Source organism: Vanellus vanellus (assembly GCF_965231255.1).
Source record: "Vanellus vanellus genome assembly, chromosome: 1".
NCBI lineage: Eukaryota > Metazoa > Chordata > Aves > Charadriiformes > Charadriidae > Vanellus > Vanellus vanellus.
The window spans coordinates 130,727,020-130,747,452 of record NC_138905.1 but is presented as its reverse complement, the minus strand read 5'-3'; the positions used below and the strand labels follow the sequence as shown (position 1 = coordinate 130,747,452).

Genomic DNA, 20,433 nt, shown 5'->3' with positions numbered 1-20,433 from the left:
TCCTCCCGTTCCCCTCCCCTCTCCCTCTGGATGTACATGTGTGTATATTTATTAACATAATTGGCTACTCTTATTACAAGCTATTGGTAAATAAAAACTGTAGTATAGCTTACCAGTTATTTATGATACATAGCTTAATCATTTTCAGATTCACTGCTTTCCCAAGTATTTCAAAGAGAATTAGAGAGCGGCAAGCGGAATAGTTAATATCTCATCTCTCCAGCAGTGGAAAGCACGGCCTTTCAGTTACATTCAGTGATTTGAGAGGTGTACCTTAGATGCGTCACAGTTACAGCAGCTTTGTTGAAAAATGCAAATAATGTGTTGCGTCATCTGTGTATCTCACTGGCCACTTTAAAGTATTTTAAGTCTGTGCTGCTGTAAGTGATACTCAGAGGGCACAACCTCAGCAACACTGCGGAAATCTACTATACTTGTATACCTCTAGAGAACACTTTCAGACAAAGTACATTTTTAGTACAAGATAAAATTAAATCAAAATAACAGAGAGGACATAGGTATCAACCACTGATTTGCAGGGGTAAATGTAGGGGAGGTTGGTGGGGAAAAGTAATTTATCTTTGTAAACAAGATGGAAGCTATATACTTCTAACAGAGATGAGTATAGAGAAAATTTACTACGTAGCTTGAGCCTGCAGGTCTGTTCTGAAATTTGTCTGCGTGCTTCCTCCCAAAGATATAAATCACTCAAGGAAACCACGTTTCAGCTTGAGCTTGTGCATAAGTGCTCACAATAGAGTCCCTAAAGTAAGAATGCTGATTTTGGTTGAAAAAAATAACGGTATTTTTCACAATCCACAGTGGTGGTTTTTTTACATCTCCTCTGAAATAGTTGTCTCTCATTGCCATTGTGAACCTCATTTAGTTTGCTTTGTTATTTTTTACCATGAGTCAAATCCCCAAAGATATCGAGACGCCTAACTTCCACTTCAGTCTATATTTACTGTGAGTCAGTTGCTTAAATTGAGTTTAATATTAGATGCCTATTCCACTTGAGGATCTGACCCTAAATGGTTATAGAAGAAATAAATCTTATAAGCTATTATTTTGTGTTAAAAGAAATGGTGTATTTTTCAATAATTTTATATGCATTTGACAATAACAAAAAATGTAGGAACAACTTATTTCCCTGCCTCTTGGGAACCTAATCTCATTTATGATTTTGGTCACAGACGTACAGCTAAGGACATCAGGACTCCTTAATGCTTCTTTGAACTCACCCAGACGTTTGCAGATCCTCTGTATTTTGTAAGCATCTTTAATCTGAGTAAAAATTTAGAAACAGCTGCATCACTTTTCACTTTTCTTAAGGTTAATTTTAAACTTTTTAGCATCACTTTATTTCAGCAATAGTTATAAATGTTCCTCACTTCCATATGCAGCATAAGTATGCAAGAGAGCTGAACACTTTCTCGTTTATGGTGCTAAAAAGAAAATGCCTGGAGCAGATTCTGCAATATCAACCAGGCTGAAGGGATTACTTGATTCGAAGAGAGATGCAAAAGTTTGTAATGCCTTAGTCATGTCAATGAGAAATAACTATTAGACCTGAATTTCAAATGTGATAAGATATAAAATGATGCCATGAACTATTAGATATCAGTAAATAGTATTCAAGAGAACCATGAAGAAAATGCTAACAAATTTAACTTCAAGTTGCAGAGGTTTTTATGTAAAAAATTGGGTCTTATATTTTAACTTCTGAACATGAAGTACAATTATTGCCATTATCTTTTCTACTATTAAACACTCACTTGCAACTCTCCTCCTCCTGATGTTTTATTGTTCTGTAACTTTTCATTCATAACATTTTTTTTAAAAAAAACCACACCCTTCTTGTGACATGTAGTGCATGTAATATCATCCTATGTTGCACAAGTGCTTCATATAACATTAACAAGCTAATGACCTTTATGCATGTTGCTGGTGACATTTGGTGTCAGATTGTTTCCGCTTACCTTGGTTAATGGCTAATTTGGATACGTCATGGAGGAAAATGTCATGCTTTGAAATAATTTGAATGTTCACTGTCTGAATGAGTATATTCCTCTCTGTCACTGGGATTTATCAAATTTCTTAGCACACGACTTCTCATGACAAGTATTCAGAAAGCTCATTAACACTCAAATACAGTTGATACATACTTTAGAAACTCCTCATTCTACAGTTTAGCATCTGTAAATGAATTAGCATATGGAGATATGGGTAATTGTTTTAATGAAAATTTCACCTCTGAACCACTTTTCTCTGAGTTCATTGTGAATATAATTAGGTCTGCCATAGTCCTATCCCTGTGAGACTGCAGATAAGGCACAGAAAAAAAAATATTTCTTCACTATAATCCTTCTGCTTAAAGGTGATAGGGAGGCACTGAAGAATTTAGTACCATTCATGTTCTCTGAACTAGAACCCTTTAAAGAATAAAATATTATATAACAACTTTTTTAAGAAACACTTGGGTTTTTAAACAAAGGAGGAATACATCTTTTAAACAAATGCATTATAGGGCACCCACTATAATAAATGGAGAAACACGTCCCATATTCTTCAGTCACACAAAAACAAGAACTTGGACGTACGCTTCATTTGACCTTTCATTAGTAATGCCTAAAGGAATATGTTTTCTCTGTCTGTATGCCAGTGTCGCCCCTTTGTTGGTCGTTTCTAAAACGCATTGATGTGACACTAACCGTTAAGTAAATCTTTGTCTTTATGTGAGCAGTTGCTGAAAGATTTTAGCTTTGGAATTAATTCAGGGATATATTCCATATATATGAGGGATATATTCATGGATATATTCCATACATATATGAGACTTTGCTTCATGAAAAGTCATCCAAGACTTGGGAAGGTGAAGTAGTTACTAATTTTTAGCACAGCTTAGGTAATGAATGTTAATATTGTTGAGCTTTGGCTGAATTCTGTAAATGTTCATCAATTTATCATGTAAAGGGACCTTACTTAAGAAAGAGATTTTCTCAGTATTTGCATCTCTATGTCTATATCCTGAGGATGTAAATAACATTGACTTAAATGGAAATTCAGTTATAAGAATAGTGGAGACGCCTTCCAAGCTGCAAGAAATTCTAGAAGACGAGTATTGTGCTGCTATAAACGGAGTCATTATTAAACTTTTGTGAAACTTTCCGAATACTGGAGGAAGTGGTGAAACGCAGACTAGAAGAAGAATCATAGAATCAAAGAATGGTTTAGGTTGGAAAGCTTTTTTTCTTTTACAGTTGTTTGCTGTGCACTAACCGAGTGCTTGGTGCTTGTAAAGCACAGGCAGGGCAGAGGATACCCGGAAGTGCCTTGGGTGACTTTCAGAGCGTTGGTAAAGCCACAACATATATTGTGTGATAATGTGTTTCGAAAGCTGGCTGAAAAGCCCACTGATTTTTATATGAAGAGTTTATAGGGGATGATGATTTCAAGGGAGAGAGATTACTGGTTTGCCAAATGAAATGTTTGCTGAAAGCAAAGGCCTACCCAAGTATCAGTTTCTCATTGAAATTCTGTCAGAAGCAGTCAATGAAAACTTTGGATCATCCTAGGGTGGGATTTCACCCATAGTCACCAGCAAAAAAAACACTTGCTATTTTACTGTTTTGTAAATTGAAAGAATGACAATTCATTACCAAGAGAGTTTATGAGCGCAAATTAAAAGAATGGATTATAGGAAAATGCTGGAAGACATGAAGTCTTGCCTTGTTATGCGTAAGTCTGCATCACAGGAAGAGGAAAGGGGTCCAGCTATCTTGGGTAAGGTTTCATCAGGGTTTTTAACAGACAACAAAATCAGTCATTGTCTGTCAAATAAACTGAAACAAGAAACCAAGCAATTAGAAATGAAATGAGATGAAAATAAAGACCCGAGGTTTTTCAACTGAAGTATCTATTAAAAATCTATAGTAGGACAACCTGCGTGCTTGAAGGACAGAAGAACACTATTTGGTATCCATGCTTTTTAAGTGCTGCTTATGACCTTGAAATGTGTAGAAAAGGATGTTGTACTTGTTTTTCAATGAACAATAGTATTACAGACACAAATAAATAAATGAGAACAAGCAGACTCGCTAAGAAAACGTGGATAGGCTAAGTGGTCATTTTCTAACATATGTGAAGGAATTAGTAAAATTTTTCTAAAGACAAATTGATAGATATAACCTGTTATGTCTTAAATGTTTACTATGTGTATGTTTTCATTTCAGATTTATCTCGTGTTCTGATTTGTTGTATATGCAAATCTTCCTGAAGAGAGCTTGTTTATTTGTTTGTTTAAATATAAGCTACCTGATCAGAGATGACTGGTCAGCTGGTACTATCAATTTTTCATTAAGAAAGCAGATTAAGTCATTTGGAGTGCCAAATGTTCTCTGGAGGCAGAAAAGGTCAATTTCTGTCCATTTTTGCCAATTAAAGAAATTGGATGTAGGAATATAATAACTGGCGTTGCAGAATGGTTGTTTGTGCTGAAGTGGACTAATTCAATATAATCAGACCAAGATAATGATCACCTCAGGTAACTCTTCAATAGAACATATAAAAAAAAAAAAAATTGGCAAGCTTGTCAGCCATGACATGAGAGGTCAAGCTCTGAAATTTGGTAAATAAAGAGGATTCCACAAGCAGAGAAAATTATCAGCTTTAATTTTGGAAGGAAAGTAGCAGCATGGTGTTCTGAAATACTTGTTTGCACTGGTGGCAATTTCTATACTATGCAACAGCCAAGGAGTCTGAAATACAGAATTAATTACTTTTGTAAAACTGCTCCTGTAAAACACATTTGGATGTGTAGCATAGTGAGGCACTGGAGGTATAGTTATAAGAAGAGGTCTGGTAAATGAAAATGGGTGATGAGAAAGATGAGGAAAGACCTAGATTTTCGTTTATATATACAAACTTACTTGTTACATTTTCATGGCTTTATTTTAATCACACATCTAGACAACATTCATTAGGCAAAATTACATAAAATGGGTTATGTTGTTTTTCTTTACTCACTAAAACTGTGGAGGACCCAAAATTTTTTTGTAATGCATCAGTCTTGTTTGTGCTTTCAAGCTGGGCAAGTTACCTAATGCCATTATGGAGCTATAATTTAAATGAACCTTGATTTTGAAACCTGCCTTGTAAGACAGATACTGCACTAGTGTGACCTGTATCGACTGTCTGCTGATCACCATGGCAATGGGTTGACGCTGCAAAGCCTGTCAGAGTGTTTCATCACATTGGCAGCGCCCATCTGGCCACCTGCTCTCTCAAGGGCCCCTCAGATGTGAATCCTGGCAAGAAACCACCCTCTAACTCTCTCTCTGTTCCTTGTTTTTGCAGGGCCTCCCATTGGTGGTACGGCAGGTAACAGGCACAGATCAGTCCCACCAAAAGTGTTCTCGTAACTAAATGTAACCAGAGGATTTGTAATGAAGATGATCAGGGGGCTGGAGCACATCCCTTGTGAGGAGAGGCTGAGAGACTTGGTGTTGTTTAGCCTGGAGAAGAGAAGGCTCTGGGGAGACCTTGTAGCGGCCTTCCCATAATTAAAGGGGGCCTAGAGGAAAGATGGGGAGGGACTCTTTATCAGGGAGTGTAGTGATAGTACAAGGGATAACGATTTTAACTAAAAGAGGGTAGGTTTAGATTAGATATTAGGAAGAAATTGTTTACTGTGAGGGCAGTAAGGCACTGGAACAGGCTGCCCAGAGAAGTTGTGGATGCCCCATCCCTGCAGGAGTTAAAGGCCAGGCTGGATGAGGCTTTGAGCAACCGGGTCTAGTGGGAGGTGTCCCTGCCCATGGCAGGGGAGTTGGAACCCAGGGATTTTTAAGATCCCTTCCAACTGAAACCATTCTATGATTCTATGATTTTGGCAACACTGGTCAGGGTACTGCCGTACCTTACAAGCCATGACGTGAAGACCTTGTACCACCTCTGCAAGACACTGCCTAGGCTTTCCCAGTAGAAGAGTGGATATTGCCAGGTCAAAATATAGAGTTAACCTGTGAGTTTGAGAAAGTCCTTCTGAACCCTGATACCTGCCCACCTCCAGTAACTATTTGTTACCCTCTTTAAAGTCCTGAAAATAATTATGCTGGAAGTGCCTTTATGTTAAAAGAAAACTCAGCCAAAAAAGCTTTCTCCTCAAGAGGTCCTTAAGTTTGGAGCTTTTTCTGCAATCACTCTATTAATATAATTACTTTTACTTATTAACATAGCTATGTAACATAATCATTAGTATTTCTATGTAGATATTTATAGAAGTAGATAGAAGTGAATGGATGGTAGCTGGAAGTTTTGTTGTGTTTTTTTTTTTTTTTTTATGTTCATTTCCCACTTTTTGTACATCATGTTAAGGACATTTGGGACAAACATCTTTCTTTTTATTTATTACCAATAAAGTAATAAATGCCACTCCTACAATTCTGTTCAAACAGAAATCCCAATTTGCTTATTTTATTACAATCTGTACAATTATTTGGAGTAGCATTAGTACTAGAATGATATAGCTGTGATCTGGGTGAAGCAGGTGCCTGCATGGACTTGCAGCCAGGGAAAAGTATTCCTGAGTAGCTGTATAATGGAAATAATTGGAATTTAGCTGGTGGCTTTATGAATGATTCTCAACTTGTGTCTTCCTCATAACTTACATGACTAAGTTTTTGCCATTTATAAGTTGCTTAATCTTTTCTCTTTATCAAAAAAAGTTGCTGAGAATCAACCTTTTAGCCTTTATTGTGTGATCCCTGTTTATGCCATGCAAAGTTTATTATGTTTTTATCTATTTCAAAGAAGTAATTCCCAAAGCCAAATTGCTGTCTTTGAGAACTCATAGTGGGATATATGGTCTGTCACCCTCAGGTCATGAGTTTAAATTCACCCAGGTCAATTGCATCTGAAGATCATTATTATCTGATAGCTCACTAAGATAGGAAACTTGTACTACAGTGGTTTTGGTCAATAAATAAAGTTTCCATTACTGTTATTCCACACTTTTCATCTTCTCTGAAGTTATTGCATCCATGTCAGAACCTAAGACTCCTTTAATTTTGCACTTCTTCGTGCAATCTGTCTTCCTGACCCTCGAGTTCCAGACATCTCTGAATAATGTATGGTTTTCTTTCCAGACCTCAAACTGAGTTAAATTCCCCTACAGTGCTTTTGGTTGATTAGGGGCTAACATGTCCAATGTCACAATGTAAAGCACAGCCCCTTCATGATTAATGAGTTTCAGCTCCCATACCTCCTTTGGAGGAGCAGAGCAGAAATGCTGTAGGCATAGCTATACTTAAAAAAACCCAAACCAAACCAAAACAAAAAACCTAAACAAAACAAGTGGAAAATAATGATGAAAGAACATATGCTTAAAATCCAAATAATTTTTTTTGTCTACATGATTTCATTTTTTAAGTTGATCACATGTTGAATCTCAAAGAATGGGCGATTTTTCTTAAATTCCTGTTTTGTGGTTCAAACAAAAGGCAGATTAAGAACTGCATCATGAAAACTAATGCATCTGGTTTTTAGATGCTAAAAGAGGAAATTAGCCATTAAAATAACTAAGGAAAATATTCACTTCTTCTGGATCTCTCTTCATCATCTGAAAGATGTTGAGAAGTTACATACATAATGTGTTTCATATAGGATAAAATAACGTGGTGCATTTGTATTATTGTTCTACTTTGGTAATTGCTGATGGAAAAGAATAACAAATTGAAACAAAGAACAGAACAGAAGTTCATGTATTGTATTGAAAGCGATTATTATCATAACTTATTAATGTAGTAATGCAATATCTTGTATGTATGTATTGGTATATTCTATATAAGTAAAAGTGGGATTTGATAAGTGTGAATCAGATAATCTTACGCACGTTCTTATTTTACTTCTCATGATTCTATTTGCTACTAACAGAGAATTTCTATAATTAAGCCTATTTTTTATTTTGAAACCTGAAATTTTAAAGTTCTTTTCCTTGCAATACCACAGTAGGCTTTTACGGAATGGCTATTATTAGAGTTTAATTGTTTATAAATATTGATAACTGGGCTCTGATAAAAAGAAAAAAAATGAAAATCTATTGTTCATCTTGCTTTGTTTTATGAACTTTGTGTATAAATATTGTTGAGAGTAGTCTCACTGTTCTCATTAATCCATCTTCAGAGAGAAAGACACAGTTTATATAAATGAAGTGCTTATGAAGAAAAGCTTTTCATTTATATGTTGTCTTAAGTATAGATTTGGCATATGTTTCTGAAAACTGAAGTGGAAAAGATTGTAAAATTACTTTTGTGTGAGAATCCAAAAGTTGGGTATGACTGTCCAGGTTTTTCTTGGTCTCCTCATACATAAAAAAGCCTTACAGAAGGATTTAACGAACAATTAAAATACTCTTTTACATACTTTCTAATCGTAGTTTTCAAAAGTTGGTTTCTGACAGGGGTAAGGGAAGGGTATTGAATATTAAATAAAAACCTGATGTGTATTCTGTTCAGGAACCAAATTGAGGATTAGAAGTCAGTAGACCAGCTGTGAAAACAAATTGTGATGGGGTTAAAAGTTAATTTCTATGTATAGTGAAAAACATTCTACAGAAAATAATAATTTTCTTAATTTCAACCTTAGGTTGATAGCAGGCATAAGTTTTAAGGAATGTTCTCATAGTTTTAATATACTAAGATGTTTAAAACTGCAAGTTGCAAGGAAACATCTGTAATCAATCGTTAGTTTTATTTTTCAGTTTTTCTGAAAACTCAGGGACTTGTATTTTAAAGTTGATATACCTCCTGTCTCCACCCTCTATCCCCAGAGCCAGCTTTTGTACATTATACAAAGTACTCAGGAAATTGTAGGGGGAATATGTCAATTGATTCATTAATGATATGTCCCACAGAACTTAAGTATAGATATTGATCTGATTTGCATAGGTGCCCTCTTCCGCAGCTCTTAGCAGATAACTTTTTTTAACCAGGATTCAGAAATTAGAAACATCCATCAAGATGCCCTTCAAGAATGGTATCTGAGCTCTTAGTTAAAGTTTCTTTTCCTGCTCTGTTGCCATGATACATGGCAGTGCCTCATGTATATGTGCCTCATGCGCCTCATGCAACTGTATGACACCAGCCATATATGAATGTACTTATGGCCAGGCCAGCAATCTGTACATAGGCTGTACTAAGCGCCTTGACTCTAAATCCAGTTGTGAATTTGTGAATTTAAAGGTAGTTACCAGAAATAAAGTACTTCTCAGAATGTCAGTAATTGACCAGTAACTGAGCATATGACAGCTCTTTGATGTCAACCCTCAAGGGGGTGAATTTAGTGAGAGGTGATTGAAGTGTACAGTGACTTGCCCTTTCTGTGTTTTTGCATGCAAATCTCATGTATTGCATTATACCGTGGTAGTTATTCCCTGAATAAATGTTTCATATAATCTTCCTGTGTAATAGTTTTGAAACTTCCTGTGATTTCAGCCTCCTGATACCACACTCTTTACTGTACCCTTCTGATGATAGGAAAGAAACACAGATTATTAAAAGTTTCTTCCCTCTAAGGTAGAGTTTTATCCCTTCTGGACTGTTTTCCCTGATTTCATTAAATGGAGCAAATAGTTAAATGTTTTCCACCTGTTTTACCCTTTGCTTTAGTATTCAAAATTACATCACAGTTATTAGAAAAAAACCCAATTATTTGGAAAAATACCGTTAGAATACTGGAATGACTTAATTTCCTGCAAATGAGAACACAGAAAGTAAAAATGCTGCATTCATGTTAGAAAATAATGAAGTCCTTTTCATGGCTATATTAATATGTAATATTTATATGGAAGTAATTGCTGTAATATAATAGTACAACTCACAAAATACATATTGATTGTATTTTGCAAGTGTTACTACAACTAAAGTTATTTTTAGATAGCAGTTGAGAATATAATACATAGGACTGGGCGATATGAATTGAGTGAAACTAATCCACTTAACCGTGGGCCACAGAGTGTCCATTGAGGAAGAGAGCTAATGGCTCCCCTTGTCTTGGAATGACCGTTAGGTATAAATCTTTTCTGTTATAGAAAGTATGCACCCAAAAAATGATGCATTAAAACAAAATATATTTTAATTATATAATTATACAATTTTGTATTTCTCTTCTCACAATAGAAGAAGGTCTTGTCCAGACCCCACTTAACAGGTGTTTGTATAATGAAGAAAAGCTCTTCTTCCCCTCAATAATTTGCCATGTAAGGGTGAAAAAGCATTCCTAATAGCATCATGCTTAATACGTAATAGATCAGAAGGAAACAATAAGACATTGTTAACTATAAATAGTTAACTGCCCTTGGGGACAAAGAGAAGGAAGTGCTTTGTAAGTAAGTGGGAAGTGCAAGGTGAAGGCTTGATACTGAAGGAGAAATGATAAGGCTGTAGATATACTGTGAAGCCTTTTGTCTCCACTTTTATTTATGATATGATAGAGAGGGGAATTCAAAAGAGAAATAAAAAGAGGGAATTCATATTGTCAAAGTTATAAGAGTGAATTATGAATTTTGCATAAGCATCTTGAATATCTTTGCATTTGAGATGGAAAAAACAAGTTTATGCTAAGAAAGGTTAAAATGATGAAAATTCAAAATTGTCTTAGTTGAAAAAGTAAAACTTGTCAAGACATAGATAGCCTAGATGCGATGACTCAGATAAGAAATATGATTTGAAGATGATATCCAAGTTAAAAGCCGGGATTGATGGAGATGGAGAGAGATTTTTGGTGATGAGAAAAAGGTAGAAAGGAGGAACAGTGCGAAAAAGTTTGTTTCAGGCAACTGAACTTAAGCTTACAGCTGGGAATCCAGTAAAACCTGAATCAAAAAGTCAGAGATCTTAGCTTTGACAGTCTGAGTGGGACTATCTGACATTAATGTCTGAGCTAAACACCCAAACTCTTTTACAGCTGAGAGAAAGAAGAAACAACTAGGAAACCATTCTTTCCAAAACAGTCAATTAAAACAGAGCAGGGCCTAAAAATGTTGAGGTTTGGGTTTGGTTGTTTTTCCTGAAATGACTGTAAGAAAAGACGTGTTTTACCAGGACAAGATACGTAAACTGCAGATGCCTGAAGTTACATGCAGTAAATTTTCAGCAGGAATACAGTGCTGGGATGCGTTGCCATGTAACAATAGAAGGTAAATTTGTTTTCTATGGAGAGGTTTCATAAAAGAAATAATTTAAACAGAAAATGCACAAGGCCAAGAGGACGCTGGTAACCATGGAGAAAATTGCCACAGGATTTGAGATCATATTTTTATGTTTAGGATACACTGAAATAGTGATTCAGGTGAGGCAAAAGGAAAGTTAAAAAAGGATGGAATAGCAGAAGAAAAACAAAGACAGAAGAAGAAAGTTGGCTTAAGGAAGCTAGTAAATGAAAGAAGGTAAATGGGCCACTTGTCTTAATATTAGAATATAGAGAAGATACTAAGGAATTTGTTTTAATAGTTTCTGGAAAATATATGGAAACTCAGTTAGGGGTAGACATCATTATATTCTGTGCCCATAGAAATTGAAGAGGAAGGACAAAAAAGAGTTGCCTTTTTCATTAGAAAGTGGAGGGGACTTGAGCATGTGAAAGGGGACAAAGGGCGATAAACTCTGAGGCAGAATGGTTTGCAGAAAGTGTCAAGGCTCTGAATAACATCTCCTGTTGCTGCTGCTGAGCTAGATGCAACAAGGCTGCAGAGCTAGGTGCAACATTGTTCTGACACAGTTGGACATTTCCTACGCTCTTCGAATAAGATGCAATTGAGGAGAGTGAAAATTAAAGGAGAAACGTAGGGAGGAATTTAGATTTGGCTGCAATAGGAAATTTAAACCTACTTTGATGTCAGGAAGGGCCTCTGACCCGTAGTTAGGGGGAATGGCAGCTGCTGAGGTGAGGAGGGTCTGCAGACAAATTGTCAACCCAGCACAAAATTAGAATTGCTCATGGCAAGCCAAAAGCTAACCATCGCTTGCTGAATTACTGCATGAACATAAATACCAACACCTAAGACACAAGCTGGCTAAGACAGCTGCAGGACTGATTATCTGTGGGTCACTCTTGAAGCTTTAATGCCGGGATGGAGAGCTGCAACCAAGGACTGAGTGATCAATTTGCTTTGGAAGAGATTCAGAGCTAGCTCAGTGGGGACGGTGAACCATCTGTCTGGAGGAACTGTGGAAGAACATAAAGCTGTAGGTCCCAGGAGGTGAAGGAGCTAGGAAAGCTGTGCAAAGGCTGCAGTAAAGCGGGGAGGAGCGGGGGAGAGTGAGCCTTGCAGGCCCCAGGCTCTGACCATCAACTGATAGAGGGGTGGGTGAACGCCGTCTCCTGCACTTCTTCAGCCTTTGCATACCAGCAGGGCACCCCAATGCTCTGTGCCTGCTGGTGGGCTTGCAGGGCCAACCAAGAGGCCCTGCAGAACTTTGCAGGTCAGGGTAAACGTGTGAAACTGGGAGTGGTCATCCACAGGGATTTGGGAGTGCAACACAATGTTGTTAATACTTACTGTGATTGTATGCCACTGAGTTTATTAGAGGTATCCACTGCCAATTGCCATGTCATAGCTATATCACAGCCACAGGCTGTGAAATTTAATGAAAAATAGTTTATATAAGTATGCCTGCTATTGCCATGCTTGCATGTTGCAGTCTATATAAACTATTAAAATTAACTACACGTATGCTTCCTATATACAGATTTTTTTTCCTTAAACACCTGTATACTTTTCTTCCCCACTATCAGCATTAAGAGATGATAAAATAAAAACTGAGTGATTGAGATAAGCGTGACATGAAGAGAGAACATTCTGTGTCTCTGGATGAGAAATAGAAGGGAAGAAAACAGACTAAGGGGAATGATAATGTCAAGCATTCTGTCTTTTTTTTAACCACAACAAAAAAAAGAGTGACCCTGTCTATAGAAAAAAAATGAAAAAATACTAAATAAACAAAAGGAGCTTATGAACAGAACTGGATGTTACAGGTGTTAGAGGATAAAACCGAACAGTTTTAAACTTGAAAAAATAAAATGCTTTCCTAGGAATGAACGGAGTGTAAAGGAGTCATGCTCTTTAAAGAGAATATGATATGAGAGCAGGAGAAAGGAGAGACAAAGCTGAAACTTGGGAAAGTATACCTTGCCATGGAACGGTTGTGACAGTAGAGAAGATTTATTTCAGGACTGAGGTTATAGAAGCTATAGAAAGACTAGTGGTAAGATCAAGTTTCATGAAGGTACTTGAGGCGGGTAGGATAATGGAAATACATTCTGAGGACAAAGAAACATGCAGTAAACATGAATCAGAGGTTACAATGAAAGTGGGAAACAGAGAAGAAACAAGTTTGGTGGATGGAACTAGCAAAAAGATAGGAAAGGAGAGATTCCGACTGATGTGAGTGTCAATCATGACAGTTGATGTAAACGTATATGCAGTATGTAGCAGTATGCACACAGGTGTATTGCAATAATTTAACTGTTTCTTGAACTGAGTACACTTCCTTGGTCTCATGGATCTGTGAAGAACATGTTAAGAACCAAGCTATTAGCCTGTCTCAACTGCCTTCTGTCGTCATTAAAAAAAAAAAATAATCCCCAAACAGATTCACCTAAGAAATATCCTGATCTAATATATCATAAATATTGGAAGAACGAGCATTAGTACCTTACTGGTGACTGTCATCTTTCTGAAATACAATTTGATACAGTTGATGGGCCCAGAAATTCCGGCTGACTTGGTCTGGCTGTAGCGCAATCTAGCCTATAATACTGTTTCTACATAGACATATTTTTGAAAAGTTCAAGTGGAAAGAACATATTTGAATAATTTATAGGAGGTGTGCAAATTATGTAACTATCTTCACATTACAGATATTGAGATTATGGTGTGCATTTACCTTATTTTCCAGTCAGATTTCTAGAAAAGACACGAGATTCTGACTAAGCAAACACATTTAGTCAAGCTTACTTTATTTCCTGTTCCTCCACTGTAGTTCACCGATCTTCTGGCATATTCTTAACTCAACAGAGTACATTTATTCTGGAAAGCACCTCAGAGAACATATGATTACTGAAATGCTTTTTTCCTGATACGAAAGTTAGACAAAGACCAATGAATCAGCATGGTAGCTGTTTACAAGGGGTGATGGCAAAATGCATTTTGTATCACAAGTTATCATCATAAACAGCTTCTAATCTCAGCATTTTACCAGCCCTGCAGTTATGTTTTATTATAGGCTTTACACCTCCAAAAGATAAAGATGGTATGTACAAATTTGTTTAAACCCAGCTATTTTAGAACCTTTTCCATGGCCAGTTTTTACTGTTAGCAAATGTTAAAAAAAAAATAATAATAAGGTTGCAACATTTTCCTTTGTCAGAGCAGAAGCAATGCGTGTTAGAGTGAAAAGGATTGAGTGCTTAATCCCCACACTGGGAGAGGAAAGGTTAATGGGAGCCAGAAAAGCTTTCTCAGGAGCACAAGAATATGGACGGGTAATGAAAGTATTACTTTCTGCTGCCTTTGCGTTCTTTTAAAAGTAGATAGGGAAGAAAAAAGAATGGACAAAGTCCAGGAGTGGGTCTGTGCTTCAAGACAGATTGGAAACTTAGAAACATATCAGGAAAGGATTAGAAAATTAAACATGGGGAAGGCTGAAAATGTTTAATTTCTGTTCACTACTCCATGGAAAGTAACTGTGCTGGGGAACGTGGGGGCAGGACAAGATTTCCTGAAAAAAATTGTTTGACTAAAAGAAACATTAGAAATTCATATCAGGGACTTGGACTTAACCTTTCTACAGTAAAGACAAGGGATTTGCTATTCTGGAATGGGTGTGTCTCGTTCCTTCTTAAATGGTAATATATATATATTTTTTTTAAAGTAGGGTAATTATGTGCTATTGTATCTTCTTTAGTGAGGTATCTTGGCCAGCAAATTATAGGTCTCTCTCTTTTTCTTGCTCAGTAAACTTACTAATACAAACAGTTCTTAAAACCTTTGACCACCACCCCCACCCCCACCCCAACCTCATAAAAACATTTTCTCAAAATCCAGCAATGAACTGTGTGGGGAACAGCATGAACTTGTGCTCTGGCAGACCCAGGATGAGTCATGTAAGGTGTGCCAGGCAGAGTGGGATTTAATGTCTTCCATGTTTTATCTGCGGTTGTTTGTTGGAGGTTTTTTTCCCCTCAAGAAAACCAAACCCTAACCCAAACCCACTTCTTCTGTTTTCCAAGATTGTTTGTAATTCTCTCTCTTTCCGGCTTTCACCAGAAAAACTGAAATGGAAAGACAAATTCTTCCTGGAAAGCGTACTAGAATTTGACACACTATGGCACGGGGTTTCAGCGTGAGCCTTTGCTGGGATCTCCTGACTTCCCTCCTGCACGCACCCCCCACCCCCCCCACACACCCCCCCACACCCACACAGGGCAGCACCAAAATGCCCCGCAGCTCAAGCTTCATCTACACTCTGTGACTTGCGCTCTTTTAGAGTATCACATAACTGAATAATTCATTATTGAGTGGTGGCACACAGTGGATGTTTATTGTCTTTCAAGATTCTCTTAGTTATTTCCAAGTCCCCTTTAAAAATACATCTCCTAAATAGGGCATGAACCCATATGAATTTAATTTGGTTTCCAGTCTTCAGATGCACTAAAGCACTGTGTGTTCTCTCACTCTCTCTAGCAGTGGTATTTGGAGTATGAGCATCCTGTCAAATAGATAACACCTGCTGGTGGATGAACTATTGTAACCCTGAATGGAGGCTCTGTTACTTTTAAAGTTAGATTTCAAATGTTCATACTTAAGGCAAAGATGTTGGTTTTATTTTTTTTCTAGAACAATTTCTGTACAATGCTTTGGTTAGCTACTGTCTCAAGAATAAAATTTGCAATATATGCAGGTGTTTTGTGATTTTTTAATGAGGACCGTTGTATTTCTCTGGATCCGAATTCCTAAATGTACACATAAAAACCCACATTTTCGTGGAATCACATCGAAACTGTGATGTTGTTACTTAGAATTTTTTCTATCTATCTTATAGAATATTTAGTTTCTTCCATCCTTGGGTTTTGAATGTATTGTGCAGCCTAATGTGTGAATTACTTATTAAATCATTTGCTAAAATAATTAGCCTTGGAAATTCTGAAGGAGTCATGAGTACTGCAGTCAATGAAAGCCTTTTTTCTTTAGACTATGAAGGAGAAAACCGACTAAATAATGTTACTTCTCAGCTCCCCTGCCCCCGCTGCCATTGTGGCATTACACATCTGCTCTTGGCTGAGTGCTTTATTTAATTCAGTCAGGAAACTGCAAAAATGCTCATCCAGGTTCATAAAATTTGAAGGGTAGTTTCTACTGTACTTGAAGTCTTAAAATGTACACTTGAATTTTCATTCCATTTTTGCAAAACTAAGTTTTTCATAACTTACGAGGAGTACATTTATAGTGAAATAGTTGAAGTTAACATTGAGTATAAGCATTAATTATTTTCAAAAATATTTTGGGGTTTGTAAAATACCTCATTGCTTTGGGGATTTTACTAGGTACTGATGTGCAGTGCTTGTCAAGCAATTCAGACTAAAAGTTGTAGTTGGCTGCAATAACCTTCAGAAATTGCAGCGAGAATAATATTGGGGTATGGCGGTATGCTGCTAACTTATTGTGATTCTTGAGATGTCAGAATTGATCACTTTCTGAATAGATCCAATTTAGAACAGGATATAATCACTCACTCCTGTGACAATACAGCTTGTAATGAGATAAGATCGTCACATTTGCATTTTGGCATAAATTATTTATTATATGTAGTCAGGATTCAAAAATAAAATCCAGTCCACACTATTCCCCAAATGAAAAACTAACATGATTTAATTTATTCTAATTAAGTTATCTGAAATAATGCTATTTTAGTGATATTTAGTGATAATAACAGTCAAAGCTAGTGACCACAGGGATATTGAGTGATATAACCAATGCAAATAACTAAATTTTAAAACTTGATGTTTAAAAATACATTGTGAGATGAAACTGTGTCTCAAATACCTTCTTTCAGTAGCTTTTGGAGACATTTCACTGTTTTGAAATACTGCTTTAAAGTACACTTTTCCTATGTAATGTGTTCATGTCTCTTAAGATTTTGAATCAAGAGCCGGCGTGCATGGACCCTCTCCATTCATTCACCAGCACAAGTATTACAAGGAATTTAGAGCAAAATAATTTAGAATGCTAAAATTTAGAATGACTGAGCAGTCTTTTCTTCTGATGGTGTGATACAGGTCTCACAGGAGCTGTGGGCAGTCACTGCCGCTCTGTGTAGAAACGCGATGAAAGCCATGGCTGCTGGGGAAGTGGGTTGGAGGGAAGGGGGGAAATTCTGTTTGTCAGCAGAGTATTGTATTCGGTGATCTTTCAGACGTTTTCTCAGATAAGTCAGAAGTTTTGCCCTTTTTTCCAAGTGACTTGTCTTAAACTTGTCTGCATCAGTCCAGTAGTTTTATTTATGTGTTCAGAAAACTACTTGGGTTTGGGGAACTGATGGTATGTATAACATTCACGCCTCTAGTGCAGCTTTCACCGGGTAAGCAATCAGTGCCATTTCAAAATACCACATTTGATAAATCTCTCTTTTTCTTCCTTTTCAACAAAATGGACTGTTAGAGACCTGTAAACCCAGGGTAGAACATACTATCAGCTTCAACGTAACTGTCTGATGGATTAACCTAAGGGTTTTAGATGAGATGGAGGGAAGATTTAGAAACTACATTAAAATAGTCTCTTTGGAAAGAAAGGAGGGATATTGGTTTAAAGTATTATGCTCCGGCTTTTAGATCAGTATTACTTGTTATTTTGCTGTGTGCCTACATTATCCAGTATGCACAAAAAAGCTATAATGAATATATATAGTGTAAAATAATATCAAAGCTGTTTCCTTTTTTATTTTTTATTTAAAAAAAAATGTTAGTTTTACAATGTACTGTGGAAACTAATTAATATGCACTACAGTTCAAATATATTACAATTAAAAGAGTGGGCTTAGGGGCAATTTTCTCCATAAGTATGTTTCACGTGTTGTAGAGTAGTATTTTTTATACATTTTTTAACTATCATCTGCTCACATTTAATTAGGTGTTAGTGATTTATAAAAAAAAAAAGACTGTTTTTTTTTTTATTTTGTTCTTTTGTTCTGTAACAATTTGCTTATGTTAATCTCCACTTTTTTTTTTTTTTAATTAACTCATATTTTGTAATTTGTTTGGGAACAAACTTATATCACTGCAACACTATTGTACAATAAACATAGCAAACTAAAATTATTTATTTTATTCTGGTGAAATGTAAAGCTAGGCAAAAGCATATCATGGTAAAGTTGTTTGCTTGTTTTTCGAATTGAGAATAGAAATTCACTCACTGCTAATCCACTAAGTATGCACTGAACTAAAAGTGCCATGTAACTACAAATGCCACAGTCGATTTCCATATTTAGACTACAGTACCCTACAAATTGTTAATAACTCTTTATGGTCTGTGTAAATCTGAGGAAGCAGAGACGCTGCGATCAGCCCCATTTGGTATTATATTGCCATTACTGTTTTTACGCTGGGGTTGTTAAGCAGTTGTTAAACAGTGACTGATCAAGCAGTAACCTTGAAGCCTGTGACATCATACAGCATTATGACAAGTATGTCCGAAGCATCTTAGTCTGAGCCAAAAAAGAATTCTGATGTTATCTACCTAGTTTAAATGCTATACTGATGAAAAAAAATACTACAAAATATACCTGAGGGGCTTTGAGTTTAAGTTGTCTTTCAATGGATAAACATCAATTCTCACATTACGTTGCACATGCGCTGCAGCTGTCAAAGTTGTAAGTGGTCATTCAGTCAATGGGATAAGAATAAGGTTAATATGAAGGATTTTATTTGTTTTTTAAAAAGGGCAGTCTTCCATGCACGCAAAACAGAACCCTAAAAGTATGTGTGTATGTGTGTGCGCGCGCGTGCACGCGCCCGTCTTTGTGTGCATGTCAGGTCTTCGGCACCAGCTGTTTTATTTGACAGCTCTTCTCCTATCCGTCTGTAAAACTTGCCGTAGTACAGGTGTAATGCCCGCTTCTGTTATTTTTGTTCAACATATATAAATTACACATTGAATTTTTTCATGATAAGGTAAATGCATTGGGGAAAATATCTATAGACTCTGAGATTTTGATTGATGTTATTAATATGGCAAAATTTAGACCAAGCTATATAGACTGAAAGTGATTATGGAGTATTTGATTATATCTCAGGTATTTAACACCAAATTGAGAATTTACATCCAGATAAATCTAGATTTTTCCATTAGGGAAAAAAAAAAGGATTAAACGAGGCCATGATCTACACAAACACCTCCATTTACCATTTAAACAGAAATTAATCTGTTATAAACAAGTCCACTGTACCATCAATTGTCTGCCACACATAATAGTCATATCTAACACTTCATTTTATCTTTTTTTTTTTTTCAGATATTTTCATTGAAAACACTTGAAAATGCACTTAGTTTATGTCTCATTGTATGATTTATCCCCCTTTCTGAATTCTAGGCACAGCATCAGTCTGGAAATACAAACCACTTTCTTTCAAGTCATCCCCTGCATACAGAATGTTTTTCCTAAGCTAATTTACACGAGTGTGCTTCTATTTAATACCCACTTCTTCAAGGCTGCATTAATGACAATAAACGCATCCTTACATATAAGAATGATTTTAGTCTTTGCTGCATATCTCTGTGGTCTTACCTATTACCCTGCAAAGTTTTCCCCAAGCCTGTATTACACTTATCCCTCTGCTTAAATTCCTACTCAGAGGGATCTGTCTTATATTTCTACATCTTGGTATGCTTGCCAAATTCTTGTTTCTATAGAAAAGAATGAATTATATGAATAAAATGAAGAATGAATTATAAAAGCACAAGGAGTTTTTAATGCAACCTTCAGGAAATGTTGAAAGGACCCTCAAAGAGTTGTATGTAATACTCATCGGAGCGTTGGATATTTAGCACTGAAACTCTGAATACCTAGTAGCTCCCCCCCATTTGTATTCAAAATGTATATACAATTAAATAAACAAGCTACTGAGTTCTTATATATTAGCATCAATATTTGCAATGCCAAATTTTGCTAAATTTTTTATAAAATAACCGCTACTATTAATACAACAGAGTTTTATTTGTGTATTTTGTTGTCTTTGGTCTTGCCTTTTTTCTTCCAAAAATCTGTATGGAAATTAAAATTATTAGAAGTTTTACTGCTTATCTTGAATGAAGCAAGAATGACAGTTGATTGCAAAAGATAATTGCACTGTCAGCATCCAGGCTTTACATTAATCTAAGCA

The 20,433-nt window shown here is 36.2% G+C and overlaps 1 protein-coding gene across 1 annotated transcript in view; it reads left to right on the top strand.

The window, feature by feature from the left end:
• Positions 1–20,433, top strand: part of IL1RAPL1 (interleukin 1 receptor accessory protein like 1) — a gene marked incomplete at both ends in the record, with an annotated part of 677,390 nt that overhangs the window by 428,472 nt on the left and 228,485 nt on the right. The window lies entirely within an intron of this gene.